The sequence below is a fragment of the Enhydra lutris genome, unplaced genomic scaffold (genome assembly GCF_002288905.1).
Source record: "Enhydra lutris kenyoni isolate GAN:26980312 unplaced genomic scaffold, ASM228890v2 scaffoldscaffold53, whole genome shotgun sequence".
NCBI lineage: Eukaryota > Metazoa > Chordata > Mammalia > Carnivora > Mustelidae > Enhydra > Enhydra lutris.
In genome coordinates this window covers 9,383,577-9,403,305 of record NW_019154137.1, presented here as the reverse complement: position 1 = coordinate 9,403,305, position 19,729 = coordinate 9,383,577, and positions in this window count along the sequence as shown.

Sequence of the window (19,729 nt, the reverse complement as noted above, 5' to 3'; positions counted from 1 at the left end):
ACCTTTAGGTCTATCCTCTATTTTGTATTTATTTTTGCATATGGTGTAAGATGGTGGTTCACTTTCATTCTTCTTCAGATTGCTATCCAGGTTTCTCAACAGCAATTGGTAAAGAGACTGCCCCCCCAACAATTGATATTCTTTACTGCATTGTCAAAGATTAATTAACCATAGAGTTGTGAGACATTTTCGGGGTTTGCTGTTTTGTTTCATTGATGTATGTGTCTGTTTTTGTGCCAGACCATACTGTTTTGATTACTACAGCTTGTAATGTAAATTGAAGTCTGGAATTGTGATGCTTCCAGTTTTGTTTTTCTTTTTGAAGATCACTTTTGCCATTTGGAGTCTTTTTTGGTAGCATACAAATTTGGGGATTGTTTGTTCTAGCTTTGTGAAAAATGCCACTGTTATTTTGGTAAGGATCGCATTAAAAGTCAATTAGGTAGTGTAGACATTTTAACAATATTTGTTCTTACAATCCATGAGAATGGATTGTTTTTCCATTTCTTTCTGTCATCTTCAATTTCTTTCTTCAGTGTTGTGTAGTTTCCAGAGTACTGATCTTTTACCTCTTTGCGCAGTTTTATTCCTAAGTGCCTTATGGTGCTTGGTGCAATTGAAAATGGGATTGATTCCTTGATTTTTCTTTCTGCTGCTTCATTATTGGTATATAGAAATGCAACAAATTCCTGTACATTGATTTTATGACCTGAGATTTTACTGAATTCATATACAAGTTCTAGTAACTTTTGGTTGAGTCTTCTGGGTTTTCTATATAGATTATTATGTTGTCTGTGAAACATAATGAAAGTTTGACTTCTTCCTTGGTGATTTGGATATCTTTTATTCATTTTTGTTGTCTGAGGCTAGGACTTCCTGTACTATGCTAAATAATAGTGGTGAAAGTGGATATTCCTTTCTTCTGCCTGATCATAGAGATAATGTTCTCATTTTTTCTTCATTCAGTATGGTATTGGCTGTGGGTCTTTCCTATGTGGCCTTAATGATGTTGAGGTATGTTCCATCTATGCACTTTGTTGAGGATTATTTATTAAGAAAGGATGCTGTATTTTGTCAAATGTTTTTTCTGCATCCATTTAGAGGATCATATGGTTCTTATATTTTCTTTTATTAATGTGGTTTATCTCATTGATTGATTTGCAAATATAGTACCACTCCTGAAGCCCAGGAATAAATCCCACTTGACTGAGGGAAATGATTCATTTTAATGCACTGTTGGAGGCAGATTGCTAATATTTTAGTAATTATTTTATTTTTATTTATATTTTATTGAGAATTTTTGCATCCATGTTGACCAAGGACATTGGCCTATAATTCTATTTTTTAGTGGGGTGTTTGTCTGGTTTTGGAATCAAGGTAATGCTGGCCTCATAGAAGGAGTTTGGAAATTTTCCTTCCATATGTATATTTTTGAAACAGTTTGAGAAAAATAGATATTAACTCTTTAAATGTCTAGTAGACTTCTCCTGAGAAACCATCTGGCCCTAGACTTTTGTTTGTTGGGAGATTTTTGATTATTGATTCAATTTCTTTACTGGTTATGGATCTGTTCCAGTTCTCTATTTATTCCTGTTTTAGCTTTGATAGTTTGTATGTTTCTAGGAATTTATCCATTTCTTCCGGATTGCTAATTTGTTAGCAGATAATTTTTCATAATGTTCTCTTACGGCTGTTTGCATATCTGAGGTGTTCTCTTCTCTTTAATTTATTTATTTGGTTACTTTGTCTTTTCTTTTTGTTAAGTCCGTCTACAGGTTTATCAATTTTGTTAATTCTTTCAAGGTACCAGCTATTAGTTTTGTTGATCTGTTCCACTGTTCTTTGTCTCTATATTGTTTATTTGTGCTCTAATCTCTATTATTTGCCTTCTTCTGTTGGCTTTAGACTTTATTTGCTGTTCATTTTCTAACTCTTTTAGTTTTAAGGTTAGGTTGTGTATTTGAGAATTACTTGTTTCTTGAGGTAGGCCTGTTTTGCTATATACTTCCCTCTTATGACTGCTTTTCTTGCATCTGAAGATTCTGGACTGTCATGTTTTCATTTTCCTTTCTACCATGTATTTTTATTTCTTCTTTAATTTTTTGGTTAGCCCATGCATTCCCTAGTAGCATATTTTTTTTTAAGATTTTATTTATTTATTTGACAGAGAGATCACAAGCAGGCAGAGAGGCAGGCAGAGAGAGAGGAGGAAGCAGGCTCCCCTAGAGAGCAGAGAGCCCGATGCGGGGCTCGATCCCAGGACTCTGAGATCATGACCTGAGCCGAAGGCAGCGGCTTAACCCACTGAGCCACCCAGGCGCCCCTCTAGTAGCATATTTTTTAACTTCCTTGTATTTTTGGTCATTCCAATGTTTTCTTTGTGTTTGTTTTTGTGTTTCATTTTCATTGCATTGTGGTCTGAGTATATGTATGGTATGTTCTCAGCCCTTCTCTATTTCTTGAGGCCTGATTTGTGATCTAGTATGTGCTCTATTCTGGAGACTGTCTCATCTGCCCTTGAAAAGATTGTGTATTCTGCTGCCTTAGGATGACATGTTCTGAATTTATCTGTTATGTCCATCTGGTCCAGAGCGTCATTCAAAGCCATTGTTTCCTTGTTGATTTTTCTGCTTTAATGATCTGTCCATTGCTGTTAGTACAGAGTGGGGCAAAGTCTCCTACTATTATTTTATAACTTTTAATAATTTTCTTTATGCTTGTTATAAATTGTTTTCTATATTTGGGTGCTCCCAATTTGGGGGCATAAATATTTATAATTGTTAGATCTTCTGGTTGGATAGACCCCTTTATTATGGTATAGTGTTCTTCTTAATCTCTTGTTACAGACTTTGTTTTAAAATCTAGTTTATCTGATATAAGTTTGGCTATTCTGGCTTTCTTTTGATGTCTAATCACATGATACCTAGTACTCCATTCTCATTCTCTCACTTTCCATCTGCAGGTGTCTTTAGATCTAAAATGAGTCTAACATAGGGAGCATATAGAAGGGTCTTATATTTTTATCCATTCTGATACACTTTGTCTTTTTCATTGAGTCCATTTATATTCAGAGTGATTATTGATAGATACCAATTTAATGCCATTTTGTTCTCTGTTAATTCATTGTTTCTGAAGATTTTCTCTGTTCCTTTCTAGTCTTTGTTGTTTTTAGTATTTCTTTCCTACTTAAAGAGTCCTGTTTAATATTTCTTGCAGGGCTGGTTTAGTGGTCACAAACTCTTTTAGTTTTCTTTGTCTGGGAAAGTGTTTATCCCTCTTCTATTCTGAACAAGAGCTCCGATGGATAAAGTATTATTGGTTGCATATTTTCCCCTTTATCATGTTGACTATATCATGACACTCTCTTCTGGCCTGCCAGATTTCTGTAGAACATGCTCCTGCAAACCTGGGCCAGTGTGTTGTTTTAACTATTAAACAGTGTGGTGTTTTAACTAGGCGTGTTTAATATGTTTGTTAAAATAAGCCTGATCTTATTCCTATTTCTACTAGAGCTGAAGGCTTATAGCACTCTATGATCAGCAGACTTAGTGCCTTTGGGGATTTGTGCTGGTGTTCTGGAGGAGGGATCTGCAGTGTTGGTTCTCAGTCCAACTCGTCCTAGTAGAGATGTGCCTGCAATGCACAATGAGGTGGGGGTTTTTGCAAGTGGCTTAAGCCTCCACTTGAGGGACCTGTGTTATTCTCTGCAGTCTGTCTGAGCTAATGTGTGTGGTAGGAAAATGGCATCACATCACTCTCTCATCCTGGGGGAGGAGGGTTCATACCCATCACTATTTAGGAAATCCTCACAAAAGAGTGTAGAATTTCCCTTCTGTGTCCCAGACTTCTGTCAGAATCTTGCTTTTTTCTGTCTGTGTCTGACAGCACAGTACTCTTGTTTTATGTCAGGTGCTTGGGTAGGTTTCAAAAACTACAGATTTTAGGGACACAGCATGAGAGGAACCAATGCTCATCCTCAGGGGGAAGGTCACCCTGCACTGTGGCTTGTGCTAGTTTGTCCCAGAAAAAGCAGTTGCACAACCACACAGGAGCTGATATTTTATGGAAAAGCATAATAAAAAGCTGGCTTCCCAGTTAACTGCCTTCAGCAAGTCCCTCTCCTACTATGCCAATTAATGAGATCATTCAATGGTAACCAGCATCTTTCTTTTCCCCTGAGATACTGTGCCTCCTTTCCCAAATGAACTCCAAGAAGGGCAACTGATTCTTCCAGTGTGACTCAGGACATCCTCAGACCATGCTGTCAGCTCCTGGGTCCTCTGCTCACCTTCCCCACAGGAGCACCACTACATCTGCCAGACCTCCCCTGTGCAGTACTACCCACAATTCTTTCCTCCCTCAAATAAACTCTTTGCAACTCCTATCTCTCATAATGTGGCCACTTTTCTCCCTCTAGTTTTGCAGTTTGTTCTCTCAGTCTTCAGATCGATTCCTGGGTGTTCAAAATGATTTGATACTTATCTAGCTATGTTGAGGAATGGAACAAACATAAGGTACCCTTACTATTCCCTCCATCCCCTCACATTCAATCTGCAGGTGTGTTTAGGTGTAAAATGAATCTCTTGTATGCAGTATATAAATAGGTCTTTGTTTTTATCCATTCTGACACTCTATGACTTTTGATTGGAGCATTTTAGACTATTTACATTCAGAGTAATTATTGATAGATACAAATTTAGTGCTGTTTTATTTCTTTTTTTATAAAGATTTTACTTATTTATTTGACAGACAGAGATCACAAGTAAGCAGAGATGCAGGCAGAGAGAGAGAGGAGGAAGCAGGCTTCCCATTGAGCTGATAGCCCAATGTGGGGTTCAATCCCAGGACCCTGGGATCATGACCTGAGCCGAAGACAGAGTCTTTAACCGACTGAGCCACCCAGGTGCCCCAGTGCTGTTTTATTTCTTGTTAAGTTTTTGTTTTTAGAGATTTTTCTCTGTCCCTTTCTTATCTTTGTTATTCAAAGAGTGTCTTTTAATATTTCTTACAGGGTGGTTTAGTGGTCAGGAAGTCTTCTAGTTTTTGTCTGAGACACTATTTATCTCTCCTATTTTGAATGATATCCTTGCCGGATAGAGTATTCCTGCCTGCAGGTTTTTCTCATTCAGGACTTTAGAATATATCATGCCACTCCCTTCTGTCTTGACATGCTTCTATTGAGAAATCTCCTAGCATTATGGGTCTCCCTTCTAAGTAAAGAAGAAATTTTAAAATAAGATACATGTAAACAAATGAAAATGAAAACAAAGTGGTCCAAAAACTTTGTGATGGAGCAAAAGCCATCATAAGAGGGAATTATATAACAAAACAAGCTTACCTCAAGAAGCAAGAAAGACCTCAAACAAACAAGCTAACCTTACACATAAAGAAGCTAGAAAAAGAAGTGAAGCCTAATGGCAGCAGAAGAGGAAATAATAAAGATTAAAGCACAAATAAATGATATAGAAACAAACAACAACCAAGATAAAAAAAAATAAAACACACAGTAGAACAGATGGGTGAAACTAGGAGCTGATTCTTTGAAAGAATTAATAAAATTGATAAACCTCTATCCATACTTATCAAAACAAAAAGAGAAGGGACCTGAATAAATATAATCACAAATGAAAGTAGAGAGATCACAACCAACATCATGGAAATGCAAAAAAAAAAAAATGTTGCAAGAGAGTATTATGAAAAATTGTGTGGCAACAAATTGGCAATCTGGAAGAAATGGATAAATTCCAAGAAACACATAAACTACCCAAATCAAAACAGAGAGAACTAGAAAATTTTAAAACACCCATAACCAGTAAAGAAATTGAATCAATAACAAAAAATCTCCCAACAAACAAAAGTCCCAACAAACAAAAGATGGCTTCTCATGGGAATTCTACCAAACATTTAAAGAAGTGTTAATATCTATTATTCACAAATTGTTCCAAAATTGAAATGGAAGGAAAACTTCCATACTCATTCTACAAGGTCATTACCTTGATTCCACAACCACAAAAAGACCCCAGTATAAGGATAATTACAGGCCAATATCCCTGATAAACTTGGATGTAAAATTTCTCAACAAGATACTAGCTAATCAAATCCAACAGTATATTAGAGGAATCATTCACCAAGATCAGGTGGTATTTATTCCTCAGCTTCAGGGACCATGTAATATTCACAAATCTATCAATGTCATACACTACATTAATAAAACAAAGGATAAGAACCATATGATCATCTCAATAGGGGTAGGAAAAACATTTGATAAAATACAGAATCCATTCTTGTAAGGAACCCTCAACAAACGTGGGATAGAGGGAATGTACCTCTACAAAAATTAGACCCACCGCTATTATCATTCTCAGTGGTGAAAAACTGAGAGGTTTTCCTCTGAGGTCAGGACCAAGAAAGGAATGTTCAACCTTATGTTTGTTATTTGACATAGTACTGGAACTCCTAGAATCAGCAGTCAGACAACAAAAATAAATAAAATGCATCCAAAACACCAAGGTGGAAATCAAACATTCATTATTTGTAGACAACAAGATACTCTATGTGGAAAACTTGGAAGACTCAACCAAAAAAAAAATGCTGGAATTGATATACAAATTCAGCAAAGTCAAAGGATATAAAATCAATGTACAGAAATAAAAGGCAACCAAACAGGCAAAGAAGTAAAACTTTCACTATTTGCATGATACTATATATAGAAACCCCAAAGACACCACACACACACACACACTCTGCTAGAACAGATACAAGAATTCAGTAAAGTCTTGGGACACAAAACCAATGTACAGAAGTCCTTTGTATCTCTATCCACCAATAATGAAGCAGAAGAAAGAGAAATCGAGGAATCAATCCCATTTACAATAGCACCAAACACCATAAGATACCTGGTAATAAACCTAAACAAAGAGGTAAAAGATCTGTACTTTGAGAATTACAAAACACTGATGAAAGAAATTGAAGATGACACAAAGAATGGAAAAACATTCCATTCTCATGGATTGGAAAAACATTTTTTTTTAATGTTTGTACTACCCAAAGCAATCTACTCACTTACTGCAATTCCTATCGAAATACCAGCAGCATTTTTCACAGAGCTACAAAAATCAATCCCAAAATTTGTCAAGAATCACAACAGTCCCAAATAGCCACAGCAATGCTGAAAAAGAAAAACAAAGCTGGAGACCACAATTCCAGACTTCAAGCTATATGACAAAGCTGTAGTTATCATCACATCAGTATGGTAGGAGCACAGAAGCAGACACATTATTCAATGGAACAGAATAGAAAATTCAGAAATGGACTTACAGCTACACGGTCAACTCATCTTTATTCAAAGCAGGAAAGAATATGCAATGGACAGCAGACAGTTTCCTCAACAAATGGTGTTGGAAAAATTAGACAGGTATGTTCAAAAGAATGAAAATGGACCACTTCCATACATGATACACAAAAACAAGTTCCAAAGGGATCATAAATATGAGGCATAACATAAACATAAATATGAAGCAGGAAACCATCAAAATCCTAGAGAAAACAGGCAGCAACCTCTTTGACATTGACCATGGCAACTTCTTACTAGATATGTCCCCTGAGGCAAGGGAAACTAAAACAAAAATGAACTATTGGGACTTCCTCAAGATAAAAAGCCTCTGGACAATGAAGGGAACAATCAATAAAAATAATAAGTGACCACTGGAATTAAAGATATTTGCAAATTACACACCTGATAAATGGTTATTACCCACATTGAGTGTTATTACTGAAAGGTATGATTTTATTTTCATCACGTTGCCTTTGAAGTCCTTATTTCTATAGATTGCCCTGTAAATTTCAGTTCTATATTACTCTTGGAGCCTTTTGCCTTTCATCGAACTGCCCTTAATATTTCTTGCAGGGTCAGCTTAGGTCACATATTCTTTTATGGAAAAAGAGAAAAAAGTATGTATGAAACTGTAGAAATATATGAGAGAGAAAGAAAGTGTGTGTGAAACAGTAGAAGTTAAAAAGTTACTTTGAAATATGTATTAAACATCTAGTTGAAATGCTAATTATGTAAAAAGAAAAAAAAATAGAAGAAACATGAGGAAAAAAAAAAAGTTGTATCTAAGAAATGCACAGGCCATGAGGCAACATCAGTTCAGTATATTATTTTCCCCTGATGTTGGGGTTTTACAGTTTTATGGGACAAATGTTTTGTCATTCTCCTTTCTTTCAGCTTGTCTTTTGGGGGTGGGGCCCATGGCATTTTTTTTAGGCAATCCTGCTTTGGCAGAGTTGCCCTGCCCCCTATCAAGGGACTGGGCTTTGTGAAAAATGTTTTTTGGGGGGGCTTTTGTTCTCTGGCAGCTTTTGTTCTCTGACAAGTTTTTGTACCTTTTCAGAGGGTCAGGGCAAAGGAAATTGTCCACACCCAGACGTCTGCCCCAGAGGAGAGAAACCACAGTCTGATCCTCTCTAAATCTTCCAGAACACAATCTCCCCCTCTGTAAGTGCCACTGAAAACTGCATCCTCCCACAGGCAGTGCATACTCCCAGAGATCCTCTCAGTTTGATGCAAGCCCCTACATTTCTCTGCTCTTTGTTCCTCAAAAACCCTGAGCAATCCCAGCCTGGGCAGGTTCAGGCAGTGGCTGGGGCTATGACCAGCCCCCCAGGTCTGCAGGTACAGATCTGCCAAAGTGGCTGCCCTGGTCCTGACGTTTTCCCCTTAAGTTCCTGGATTCTGTTCAAGCGCTGTTATCAGGCCCTTCCTTTCTCACCACCATTGCTCTGCAAGCTATCACTGGTCCCCATGTGCAGGATGCTTTTGCACTGGGGTATTATTTTACTTTCCAGTGGGTAGCTTCTGGTATACCCCTCCCTCTTCTGTTTATCCTCCAATATCTGTCTGCACAATCACAACTCCATCTTTTGTACCTCTCAACTGAAGATCCTTTGGCCCTTTAGAAATCCAGATGTATAATCTCACATTTCAGGCTGACTTCATGGGTGTTCAGACTGGCTTGGTATATATCCAGCTAAATCTAGGGGACCAGTTAAAATGGACCCCCCCACTCCTTTGCCATTTTGCCCCCACCTTTATTTTTATTTCTTTAAAGACTTTATTTATTTATTTATTTATTTATTTGAGAGAGAGAGAGAGAGAGAGAGAGACAGAGACAAAGATAATGAGAGAGAGCATAATCAGGGAGGAGAGAGAGAGAGGCAGCCTCCCTGCTGAGCAGGCAGTCCAAAGAAGTTCTCGATTTCAGGACCCTGGGATCATGACCTGAGCCAAGGGCAGACTCTTAACTAACTGAGCCACCAGTCTCCCCCAAATAATCCATTTTTAAAATGGACAGAAGTCATGAATATTCATTTTCCTAAAGAAGACATCCAGATGGTGAAAAGACACATGAAAAGATGCTCAACATCACTCAACATCAGGGAAATACATATCAAAACTACAGTGAGAAATTATCTCATGTCTGTCAGAATCACTAAAATCAACAACACAGGAAACAATAGGTACTGGTGAGGATGTGGATGTGGAGAAGAGTGGAACCCTTTTCCACTTTTGGTGGGAATGCAAACTGATGAAGCCACTCTGGAAAACAGTATGGAGCTTCCTCAGAAAGTTAAAAATAGAACTATCCCGTGATTCAGCAATTGCACTGTTATGTATTTACCCTGGGATACAAAAAATACTGTATAAAGGGGCGCATGTATCCCAATGTCTATAGCAGCATTACCAATGATAGCTAAATTATGAAAAGAGCACAGATGTCCATCAACTGGCAAATGGACAAGTAAGTGGTATATTTATTGGAATAGTAACTGTAAAAAGAATGAAATCTTGCCATTTGTAACAATGTGGATAGAGCTTGAGTGTATTTTGCTAAACAAAATTGTCAGAGAAAGACAAATATCAGACGATTTCACGCACGTGGAATTTTAAAAATGAAACATAAGAACATAGGTGGAATTTTAAAAAGAGAGAAGCAAATCATCAAACAGATGCTCAACTATAGAAAAACTGAATGTTGCTAGAGGAGAGGTGGTCAGGGGGAATGTATTAAATGGGTGATGGGTATTAAGGATGGCACTTTTGTGATGAGCCCTGGGTGTTATATGTAAGTGATGGATCACTAAATTCTAGCCTTGAAACTAATATTACACTATATGTTAACTGACTAGAATTGAAATAAAAATTGAAAAAAGGAAGCAGTATTTCCAGTGTAAGAGAAAAAAAATAAAAGAAGCAAAACCTGTAATATTAAATTTTAAAAGAAAGTAGAATTCATGGTTTATGTTTTTTTCCAAATTATTGAATATTCTGGCTATATTTACTGAGAAATTCTAGAAACAACAACCAAAGAACTATGAGCACCCTCAGTACCCAAAGTACCATTTTTCATTGATAGATGCAAGAGATCCTTGAAGCAATTGCTCATCCTATATTTGAGGCAGAAAAATCACACAATGAGTGAGTGATATTACTGTGCTTGAAAGCAAAAATCTATGAAATAGTACCAGAATCAATACAAAAAGACACAGGGCTGATTTTAAAGGATTTCTATTGCCCAAAATGGGACAACTTGAGCATGAGAAAAAAATAATGAGTAAAATGGATTGAAGCATATGAATTTTATTTAAAATTCTAAGAATTTGTAACAACTAAAACAGAAATAACTCAGGTCATCCTTGGAGTGCTAAGGCACCAACTAATTACTATGAAATTTGCCAAATAAAGAGAAAACATCATTTATTCCACTTTTATTCTATATGTAAGATGATCAGTTAATAAAAGTTATTTCATATAGAATAATTCCAGCTAACAAATATAGAGAGAATATTTGAGTGAGAAAAATAGCTGTATTGTAACTCCTAAAGAAATAATGGATCTAATCAATGGATATCATTGTGTGCTTAATCCATTAGGTGGAAGATTGATAATTTAAGACCAGGTCAACAGCACTTAATCTCAATAAATAATTTTATAATCACTAAAAATAGAACAATAAGACATCATGGCCACATGTGTTAATTCAATAAGAAGAATGTAGCAAAACCTATTAAGTATCCTTACTAAAGAATGAAAATAGAACCTGACTCAATCAAGCATCCAGATCCAACTACTAGTTTACAGAAATTATGTAAAGAGGAACATATGTAAGGGCACCACAAGAATGGAAATGGACAAATCCTGAGTATGAAAAATTTGAGCATGGTGGTGTAGTTTCTTCAATATATTTGCAGTATGGGGAAAAGAGCTGGTATACATTAATACAGATTTATGAAATGTATAAACAAAATGAAATATGTTAAACTTGTTTGGATCATGGTTTATACAAATCAAATATGAAAAGATAGTTTTGAGAATACTGGTGAAATTTAAGCATAGAATGGAATTAATTTATATCCATAGAATCTTTCTTAAATTTCTTATTGTGGCAATGGTATGGTAGTTATATTAAAAGAAAAAAAAATCTTGTTAGAAATGTATACTGAAGGTTTGATAAGTAATGTGAAATGGTATCTTGTATTTGTTTTATATTTTTCCCATTGATTTATCCCAAGCACTTATAAGAATGCCTAACACATACATTTTTAGCAAATATATGATAAGTACATTATTTCCTGTTTGTGTCTGAAAGCAAGATATTTGTATGCATGTGTATATTCCTTTTTATGATGAACATTCCTGTGATTTTCTTCCCAGAATTCTTCTTACTCCGAAGTCTTCTTACTCCGAACTTCACCTTTACTCAGACAGGTTGATAGTCGTGATGATTTCTGAGGTAATTGACAAAGTAGTATGTTTTTTTTAATAGATCAAAACTAAAACTCTTAGGATCAGGATTCTTTACAATGAATTTATTCATCTTGTTATTATCTGATGAAACACAATGAAAACAGTATTAAAATGTCCTAATGATCATCATTAGTAATACATTGATATTAAAAATTTAAAAATATATAAACCAAAATCTATCATTACCACTTTCACCACCTGTATTTCTCTAAAATATAAATTTTAGGTGCTGATGGAAATATTTCAATGACTTTTCTTTGCCCTTTAAGTAATACTGACTGTGGTAAGAATTAATGATGATAGTGAGTGATAGGATTTATTGAGTACTGACTATGTTTTAGTCAATGTACTTAGAGTTCTATATAATCTCATTTAATCAGCTCAGTAGTCCTATGATATAGACATTATTATTACTCCCATTTTGTAGAAGAGGAAAAGAATTCATCAAAGTTAAAAGTGCTTGCACAAAGAATTTTTAAACTCAGGAAATGTTCTACTTACATTTGACTTTAGACAAATTTGGCATTCTCAGAATTCAACAGAGTCAAAACAACAGAATATAGTTATATTGGGAAGAAATAACAAAGGTATTAGTGGGGCACTTGGGTGGCTCAGTGGCTTAAGCTTCAGGTCATGATCTCTGGTCATAATCAAGCCCCCCATTGGGCTCTCTGCTCAGCAGGGAGCCTGCTTCTCCCTCTCTCTCTGCCTGCCTCTCTGCCTACTTGTGATCTCTCTCTGTGTCAAATAAATAAATAAAATCTTTTAAAAAAACTTTAAAAAAGGTATTAGATAATTTTCCATAATTTTCTTTCTGCATCTCTATACGCACTTTTCGTTCATGATGGTCCTGTGAGGTCATTGAATTCTTTAATTCAAATACACCTTAACTAAAACCTAAGCTTGCATATGGGAGGGAATTTTAAATATTTCTTTTTTTCTCCTATCTTAGAATAGAATTAGAGATAGAAAACAATAGACAAACAACATATTAGAAAAACAATTTGGAAATATAAAATGTGGGAAAAGCCATGTAAATAACTTTAAAGGGCATAATTAATCTGTAGAAAATTGAGAGAACACTTTGTGTGTAAAAGAGGTATAATCATGACTAACAGTTTAGTCCATTGGTATCCCTTTTGATCTAAGTTTCCTTAGCTGGGATCTGTAAGTCCCCAAGAAACATACAGATAAATTTCAGGTATTCCATTGACTTTGTTTTCTTTTGAATGTAGGCAACAAACTACAATATGATTGGTAGTGCCTATGATTTTATCACCAATAAAAATAACCTATATTTTCCCTTCCATATTTCAGTATTAAAATGTCATATATGTTTATTGTTACTTTAAAATTATGGTAGTTACTAGACCTTCCATGGATTGTTCAATATTTGGAGTTCTACACTATTTTTTTAAGATTTTATTTATTTATTTGACAGACAGAGATCACAAATAGGCAGAGAGGCAGGCGGGGGTGGGGGGAAGTAGGCTCCCCGCGGAGCAGAGAGCTTGATGTGGGGCTCGACACTATTACAAATGTTTTAGTAAAGTCTCTTGTACTGGTAGACATCAAGATGGTTTGTAGATTAAACAGAGGGAAAAAAAAAATAGAAGTGTTTCCCTACTTAAATGTTGTGGTCTGTTCTTGAAGAAGATAATCAAGAAATAGGCAACTTTAACATTCTCATTTATGATGTAACTAGATGAAATAATAGAAATCTCTTAATGTAACCAGCAGATCAGTTTTGTTCATGATACACTGACACCTTCAAAAGAAGTCTTACTTTGTGAGTCCCTTTTGGATACTACAACAGCTTAAAACCACTGATGTTTGGAAATGATAAAAAGTTGTTTTGCCAAACAAATATTTTGGGAGGAAAAATCATACTCTGAACAGATGGGTCTTTTGCAATGATTAGTAATACATCTGCTTTTGCTACTCTAGTGAAAATATGAATCTCTTTATATCATTGCCGCTCACTGCTTTTTTTTTTTTTTTTTTACAAAGACATGCACTGGCCACAAAGACTTTTGCAATAAGATTGAATGAGATTTTATCAAGGAGTATAAGTGTTATGAATAAAATCAGATGCACATCTCTGAATTTCTTCATTTGTAAAGTTTTTTTCACAAAAAAATGAAATAAGAATATTATGTTCTAATCTACCACATGGAAGTTCAAAGGCTTTCAAGACAAGTCTTGCAGTGATGATTCAAACCAGGGGTGGAAATTTTACTTTTTCTAAGAAAACAAAACAAAACAAATAACAAATAAACAAACAAACAAACAAACAAAAAACAAACAAAAAAACCTCTTGGATCGCTATGAAAGAAAGAACTTGCCCTTTAAATAATTCACCTGTCAGATATTTTAACTATATGAATGAGACAAATCTTTCAAGATCTTAAAGTCACCATAACAACTTTCTTGGCCATACTCCCAATGAGGAAGAAGAGAGTAGAGATTGACATTCTTGCAGACTTTAAATCCTGGAGGAAATGTTCTACCAAAATTGAGCAGAGATAGCAAATTCTTTTCCAGTTTATTTGGAGAGATAGGTGCTGACACCTGAAAACACATGATAATATTTTCCAAAAAAAAATTCTACAATGATGGTATTAACATTAAACTATAGATTCCTGATCCATTCTCCTGATATAAACTGTATCAAATATGTTTAACTAGCAAAGGATGAACTTATTGATTGTTAGAATGGAAGAGTTTACTACAGTTGGAATTTAATTAAAAAAGCCTTAGATACCCTTGGTGTTCACTATAAGAAAACTATATTTCCATTTTAAACAGACATGAAAGCTTTAATTCCATTTTCAATAATGTCTTTGCAAATAGATATTTTTTGCTCTCATAACCATGAAAAAAATTGATTGGATGCCCAATATGATTTGCATGTTGCTTTACATGTTAACAGCCTTATTCAACCTAAGCAGCAACTACCTTCACACTAAAATGTCAAACGAGTTAATTTTGATTTACTTTCCTAAAATATATTCTTACCTATACATTGATTAAAAACAAGTATATTACTATATAATAAATGTAGTTTTTAATCATTTGGTAAGTAATTTGTTATAATATTTGTTTGAAACCCTATCTTTTTTGTTGTATGCACTAAAAATGTCTGATACAGTACATTCATAGACTACCAGAATGCCATGATACAAAAAAAAAAAAACATTAAGAACTCCTGCCCCACAGAAGACATGAACAGATATTTTTCCAAAGAAGACATACAGATGGCTAACAGACACAAGAAAACATCACTCATCATCAGGGAAATACAAATCAAAACTGTAATGGGATATCACCTTATGCCTGTCAAAATGGCAAAAATTAACAACACAGGAAACACAGGTGTTGGTGAGAAGGGGGAGAATGTGGAACCCTATTACACTGTTGGTGGGAATGTAAACTAGAGCACCCATTCTGGAAAATAGTAAGAAGTTTCCCCAAAAGGTTAAAAATAGAACTACCCTATTATCCAGCAATTGTTTTACTGGGTATTTACCCCCAAAATACAAGAATACTAATTCAAAGGGACACATGCACCCTGATGTTTACAGCAGCATTATCAACAATAGCTAAATTATGGAACGAGCCCACATGTCTATCAGCTGATGAGTGGATAAAGAAGAGGTGGTATATATATACAATGGAATAATGTTCAGCCATTAAAAAGAATGAAATCATGACATTTGCAATGACATGGATGGAGCTAGAGAGTATAATGCTAAGTGAAATAGGTCAGTCAGAGAAAGACAATGTATGATTTCACTCATATGTGGAATTTAAAAAGCAAAACAAATGAACATGGTTGGGTTGGGGGAAGAGAGGCAAACCAAGAAACGTTCTTTTTTTTTTTTTTAATTTCTTTTCAGTGTTCCAGAAAGAAGCATACTTTTAACTATAGAGAAAAACTGGTGGTTACTGGAAGTAGGGGAGGAGATGTTTTAAACAGGTGATGAGAATTAAAGAGGGTACTTGTGATGAGTATCAGGTGTTGTATTAAGTGATGAATCAATAATTCTATACCTGAAACTTATACTGTATGTTGATTAACTGGAATTTAAATAGAAACCTAAAACATGAACAACAACAACAACAAACAAACAAACAAACCCTCCCCTAGATCCTGGTCATTTTTTCTGCCTGTTTAGTGTGTATGTGTGTGTGTGTGTGTGTGTGTGTGTGTGTGTGTAAAATTTCTTATTTCCAATTGATAGACTATACTCTACTAATTTAATTTAAAAACTGTATTCTGGACATTCAATGAAGAAGCACATCTTTCCTTCTGTTGATACTGAAATCTTTTCCATCTAGAGTTCCAAGCATTTAGAGGACAAAATGAGATACGGATGTATGCTTATTTATATTTTCATGCCACAATTTATTCCCAGGATCAATTGGCAATAGATGTTGACTAGAACTCTTAGGTATCTTGTATTTTTTATATGTCCAGTAGAGTGTTTAAGTATTGATTTTTTGTCTACATCCTCTTAGTTCTTTTTTTTAAATGAGTTTTATGTCTTGATGTTAAAAAAAAAAAAACCTTAACCTTTTGTCTGCAAGTTTATTTATTGTAGTGTTCCTTGTGAACTACACCACACTAACTTGTCACTCATCAAGTCCATTTGTCTGTGTACTGACTAATTAAATATCTCACATGCAATTTACTTTATCCTTCTACCATTGGCAGGGGGAAATCCCTGCTTATCACTTAAATGAGGTTGTTTAAAAACAATAGCAACCGAATAAAGAGTTTTCTGACTAAGAAAAAAAAAACAATAGTAACCACAACAAACACACTCAAAGTAGAAAAAAATATATATTTTCTTTAAGAAGTTATGTGTCACTGCTGTCTATTGCCAAAAAAGAAGTATGCCAAATGAAAAAAATACATAATTAAAAAGCCGTTTAAGATGGCTTCACTCTGAATGCATTATTCTGTCTCTGATAAAGTGAGGGAAAAGTTAAAGGCACTAGGTAGTCTTCTTTTTCTCAACTATAGTCATCGCTATGATATCTCAAAAACCCATCTCTGGCTCTCTTTTGCCTTTCATATTGAACTTGTAATTGACCATTATGCTTCAGACAACATACCTTTTAGCCTTTCAATCACTTTTTTCAACTAAAACTATACTTGACTCCTTTGTTCTCCTTAGCTACTATTCCAAGAGCAGTTATCAAAGTGGAGTTCCTGGACTACCAGCAGCAGCAGCATTTCCTTCCTTCCTTCCTTCCTTCCTTCCCTCCCTCTTTCTTTCTTTCTTTCTTTCTTTCTTTCTTTCTTTCTTTCTTTCTTTCTTTCTTCCCTTCTTTCTGAACTACAAACTCTTGTGTCCTAGTCCAGTCCTCCCGATTAAAAAATTCTGAGGATAGAGCACAGTGGTCTCTGTTTTAATAACCGCTGTTTTAACATGATTTTGATGCATACTAAAATTAGAGAACCACTGGTAGATAAAAGAAATCCATCTTTAATGTTCAAGTAATATTCACACTATTCACAATCTGTGTGAGTTTTTACAGGTTACATAACCTCTCTAGGTCTCAGGTTCACTACTTGTAAAATGGGAATTAAAATGCTTACTACATGGGATGTCTGAGAGTACTAAAGATTGATAAAACTTTGCTTCCTCATTTCTCTGAGCCCCAGTTTTCTCAGCTATATGATCAGAATAATACCATATATCTCCAAAAGTTGTGTAGATTCATAAATACTGTTAGTACTAATAATAAAACCGAAATTTCTAGCACTGGATGGCAGACACTGAGCCGAATATAATTTTAACTTCATTGTCTTATATATAGTGGGTACTAGTTTACTAGTTTACAAATTGTTTAATTTTAACTGCTATTTTTGAAGTGTCAGTTATTTTAAAAAGAAAATTCTGCTCTAAACGTTTTAGGCTTCCCATTTTGTTTCTTTTGTTGTTTTAGGCAATATCTGCTCATTATAGAAGTACATTTTTCCTTTATCATAGTGATTGAAAATTTCTCTACTTATTGGAATTAAAAAATATATATATTACCTTTGAAAAAACAGAGCTGCCACTTAGGATCTCCTTAAAGTGGCCAATCACTTTTGATTACTTCTGTGGTTTGTTCACAGCACAATCACAATTATGTTGAAATCACTGGATGCCATTTTTATGTAGTTGTAATCTATCATTTCTGAGGATAGACTTGTAATTTTTCATTAATGAATACCTCTTACTTAGGAGTCAAGTTAATTTGTACAATTTAGAAAATTCAAGTCCTGATAATAGCTAAGTAGAAAGTGTTAGGTATAAATCTTTTATCATTCTCCACGTACTTGATAGAATGTAACACAAATTTAGATCCTCAAAAAATTTGGAGATCACTCTAACATTTGACAGGTTTTTTTCCCTTAATATCAAATATTTCATGTTATTATAAAAACTCTCCTCAAGTTATTTATACAAAATCTTTCCAATGCTGCTTATGGTTGTGATAAAGATTTAATTAATATGACACTTTACAAAATTAACTCTGGGTAGCTTTCAGATTAACGGAGTAATACTTGAAAAAATATGAACTCCGTGTGTCTTGGAGATAGAATGAAAAAAACACTGGCCATAGATTTAAGAAACACATAATCCCTGACAACATCTGTATTTGTAAACTTGGGCAAGTTTCTTAACTTACATCAAAACTTCTTCCCTGTAAAATGGATTGCTGTGAGGATAAGACCATGTAATGTGAATATAAAAAGTATGCAAATGTGTATTTTTTTCAGGTTTTCCTCGGCTTTTATTTGATTATACTTACAGAGCAAATCCAGCAAATGTCCTCATACATATGTGCGTGTGTTGTGTGTGCATATGTGTGTGTAAACACACCTGTTTCAAGATTACTGTCAAAACAGAATGGCTAGTTAAGACACTTTTATTTTTATTTGTTACTATAAAATTGAGGCACAGATTATAAAAAGCAGAAGCTTATGCAATTTGTTTTATAAATTGTGGTGTATTAAATCATTTTTGCATTAAATCTCATAATTATGATAAATTATAATATATTAAACTAATTTAATGCCTTCAATATTTTTCTGCATGATTATTTTGAATATACCACAGTACATGCATAGTGCATTATATATGATAGTTGCATAGCTGCAGATGCATCACTATTTTTAAAACATTTTGCAGTTTTTCATAATTATCTTAAAATAGGGATATCCAAGTTATCTGCAACGCTATAATTACACTTGAACTCTTTAAATTCAGGGAAAAATCTGGATGAAAACAAATTTCACACCATGCTTGAATGTATTTTCCACAGAAAGAAAAAAGGAAGATACAACAACAAAAACTGTTTTTCCAGAATTACTAGGAATGCACTTAATAAGAAATGAAAAGGACCTAAAGAAAAATCTGCAGGGCATGCATAACAAATTGAACATACAGAGAAATAAAACTTCTACTTGGCTAGGAAGAGTCAATAATTTAATGATATCAACTGTCCTTAAGCGAGTAATAAAATCTAAACACTTTGGTTGTCCATATTTACAAATAAAACATTAGAAAGATGACAGGAATCCCTGTTTTTATAGGTGATATTCAGACTGGTAAGGCTTGCTACAGGATAATCAGGTAGAGACCCAGACATTTTTTATGAGATCCACATATTTTTGCCTGATATATATTCTGTGAGGAAATATTTAGGTGTAAGGATATTCATCACAGTGGTACAAAAGTGAAAAATTAGAACTATCAGAAAAGTCCAGTTTTAATGGATTGTTTAGATACATTAGGTTACACTGATATTATATAGCTTTGAAAATATTATATAGCAGAATAAAATTTTGGCATGGTAATATGATCATGCTGATGTCTACAACTTATGCTTCTACAGAGTTTTGCTCATGTCAGAAACTATTAG